Source organism: Cetorhinus maximus, chromosome 29 (assembly GCF_964194155.1).
Source record: "Cetorhinus maximus chromosome 29, sCetMax3.hap1.1, whole genome shotgun sequence".
NCBI lineage: Eukaryota > Metazoa > Chordata > Chondrichthyes > Lamniformes > Cetorhinidae > Cetorhinus > Cetorhinus maximus.
Window position 1 is genome coordinate 5689619 of NC_135907.1, and position 3649 is coordinate 5693267.

Below are 3649 nucleotides of genomic sequence, written 5' to 3' on the forward strand. Positions count from 1 at the left end.
GTGCGAGGCTTGCTGGCTCTTCACCTCTTGGAGTTCTTCCTTGACATCGACCCCCACCGACTGCAGCCGGAGCAGATTCTGCATGTTTTTCTGGAGTCGGGACATTTCCCTCTCTTCCTTTCTAGCTTTCTGGATGCTTTTGAGGATGAAAAACCTCTTGGTGTTTCCCTTGATCGCTTCCCACCAGTGTGTCAGGGACTCAAAGAGGGGTTTCATGGTTCTCCAACCTTCATAAGCCCTCTTGAGCTCCTCAATGTTCTCTGGGGTCAGCAGTTGCACGAATAGCTTCCATGCCCCCCTGCCCACCCTCAGGTCCTTCTCCAAGTGGCAGTCCGCCAGTAGGATGCAGTGGTCAGAGAAGAACACCGGCTTGACCTCGGTGGATCTGACTGTGAATGCACGGGACACAAAGAGGAAGTCTATCCTGGAACGAATGGACCCGTCTGGCCGCGACCAGGTGTATCTACGCTGCGCTCCGTCTGCAGGGTTGCTGAAGACGTCGTGCAGCTTGGCATCCTTAACTGTTTCCATCAGGGATCTGGACGTAGCGTCCAATCTGCTTCCGGCCCTGCCGGATCGTCCAGCCGCATCGATGATGCAGTTGAAGTCCCCGCCCAGAATGACCGGCCTGGAGGTCGCCAGCAGCAGTGGGAGCTGCTGAAAAACCTCCAGCCGCTCAGCTCCTTGTGACGGGCCATACACGTTAATTAACCGGAGTGGAGCGTTCTTGTACATTACGTCTGCTACGAGGAGTCGCCCGCCCACCACCTCCTTGACCTCGGAGACGGTGAAGTTGCCTCCCCGCAGCAGAATACCCAGGCCGGAGGAACGAGAGTCGTTTCCGCCCGACCAGATCGATGGCCCGTGGGACCACCACCGTGACCATTGCCTGTAGGAGCTGAACTGGATAACCTCACTTATCCACGTTAAACTCCATCTGCCAAATTTTGGCCCATTCACCTAACCTGTCCATATCCATTTGTAAATTTCTCATTTCTTCACTGCAACTTACTTTCCCACCTATTTTGGTGTCATCTGCAAATTTAGCTATGGTACCTTCTACTCCTGAATCCAAGTAAATAGTTGGGGCCCAAGGACCGAACCCTGTGGCACCCCACTAGTTACAGCTTGCCATCCACAAAAGACCCATTTATCCTGACTCTCTGCTTTCTGTTGGTTAGCCAAAGCTCTATCCAAGCAAATATATTACCCTTAGCTGCGTGTGATCTTATCTTGTGTATTAATCTTTTGTGCGGCACCTTATCAAATGCCTTCTGGAAGTCCAGACATACTACATCTACAGGATCGCCATTATCCACTTTGCTTGTCACATCTTCAAAGAACTCTAGCGATTTAGTCAAACACGATTTAGTCTTCATAAAGCCATGCTGACTCTGATGGATTGCATTTTGACTTGCATTTTAGGAGGGTAGTGAAGGCATTGGAGAGAGTGCAGAAGAGGTTTACGAGTTTGGTTCCAGGGGCGAGGAAGTTGAGTTATGAAGTAAGATTGGAGAAGTTGGGACTGTATTCCTTGGGGAAAAGAAGTCTGAGAGGAGACTTGATAGAGGTATTGAAAATCATGAGGTATCTGGAGAGAGTAGATAGGGAGAAACTGCTTGCACCGATGAAAGGATCGAGAAGGAGCGGGCACAGGTTTAAAGTAACTAGCAGAAGAAGCAAAAGTGATAGGAGCAGCGAGTGGTCAGGGTCTGGAATGCACCGCCTGATAGCGTGGCGGAGGCAGGTTCAATTGAAGAGGGAATGAGATGATTATTTGAAAAGAAAGCATGTGCTGGGTTACGTGGAGAAGGCAGGAGAATGGCACGAAGTGAAATGTTCATTGGGAGAGCTGGTGCAGTCACGACGGGCGGAATGGGCTCCTTGTGCAGTGTAAGGATTGTGTGAACGTGGATGTAGACGTTTCCGAGTAGCTGTGTAAAGTGTGTGAGCTTTGAGGTGTGAGTTTTGACTGTTGCTGTATCAGCAGCAGCAGCAGCAGCGGGCGGGAGCGGCAGCAGAGAGCTGGTTGAAAGTGTTGTGAGGCGAAAGGTGCAGCTGAGAGAGTGTTTGAGAGGTGTATTTGCAAGTGAAAGATGTTTTTGTATGAGTGAGGTAGAGTGTTTGTGAGATGAGAGTGGTGTCTGTGAGCGTTGGGTGAGCGTGCGTGTTTTTTGTGTGTAGATGGTGCGGGTGAGTGAGAAAGAAAGAAAGTTGTGTTTTGAAAGATGTGCATGTTGAAAAGTAAAGAAAGCAGATGTTTGTAAGAAAACTATTTTTAGCATTGAAAATCCCCTGGAAAGGGGTGGTGCACCATTCCCAGAGATACTGCAATACCGGGTCGATGCGTGGAGTGGACGGAGCAAGCCCCTATTCCATCTCCCTGCTCCAAAAATCAATTTAATATATGGTCCCCAGATAAGGGACGTATCAGATATTAAACTGATAAGAACAGATTTTTTTTTTTTTTGTAAAAATATACTTTATTCATAAAATATCTTCAATCACATTCCAAACCATTTCAAAAACAACATTACAAGGGTACAATCCAGGTTAAACTTTTACAAAATGTATCACCAGGTGCATCAGTACAAACAATAAGAACAGATTTTTTTTTTTTTTGTAAAAATATACTTTATTCATAAAATATCTTCAATCACATTCAAAACCATTTCAAAAACAACATTACAAGGGTACAATCCAGGTTAAACTTTTACAAAATGTATCACCAGGTGCATCAGTACAAACAATATTACAATCATTTACAGCCTTTCATTTTGATCTGTACAGCCCGAGGGGCTCTAAACAGTTCCCAGTCTCTCGGTGCGCTGTGGTAGAAAGGTCTTAGACAGCGACCCTTCCCCATTGCGCCTTTGCGGCAGCTGCCCCAAGCTTTAGTGCGTCCCTCAGCACGTAGTCCTGGACTTTGGATTGTGCCAGTCCGCAACAATCGGTCGGGGACAACTCTTTGTGCTGGAAGACCAACAAGTTTCGGGCAGACCAAAGCGCCTCTTTCACCGAGTTGATGATCCTCCAGCTGCAGTCGATGTTTGTCTCGGTGTGTGTCCCTGGGAACAGCCCGTAGAGCACAGAGTCCTGTGTCACAGAACTGCTCGGGATGAACCTCGACAGCAACCACTGCATCTCTCTCCAGACTTTCTTTGCAAAGGCACAATCCACAAGGAGGTGAACAACGGTCTCTTCCCCACCACAGCCACCTCGAGGGCAACGTGCAGAGGGGGTGAGCCTCCTGGCGTGTAGGAAGGATCTGACGGGGAGGGCCTTTCTCACCACCAGCCAAGCTACGTCTTGGTGCTTGTTGGAAAGTTCTGGCGATGAGGCATTCTGCCAAATGACTTTGACAGTCTGCTCGGGGAACCATCCCACAGGGTCCACCCTCTCCTTTTCCCTCAGGGCCTCTAGGACGTTACGTGCTGACCACTGCCTGATGGACTTGTGGTCAAAGGTGTTTTTCTGCATAAATTTTTCCACCAGGGACAGGTGTTGCTGTACGTGGCGCAGGTCTGGCCCATTCCTCACTCCTGCGCTGTGGCGATCACGCCAGCCATCTTCCGCTTTATCTGGAGGTCAAAAGTTGATCCTGTTTGCAGGGACATGATGTAAAAAAACTCTGGATGAAGGGGGAAAA

General features: G+C 48.7%; 1 pseudogene; it reads right to left on the reverse strand.

The window, feature by feature from the left end:
* Positions 1-2303: 2303 nt before the first annotated feature.
* LOC144669718 (U2 spliceosomal RNA) lies at positions 2304-2480 on the reverse strand (annotated as a pseudogene).
* Positions 2481-3649: the final 1169 nt, after the last annotated feature.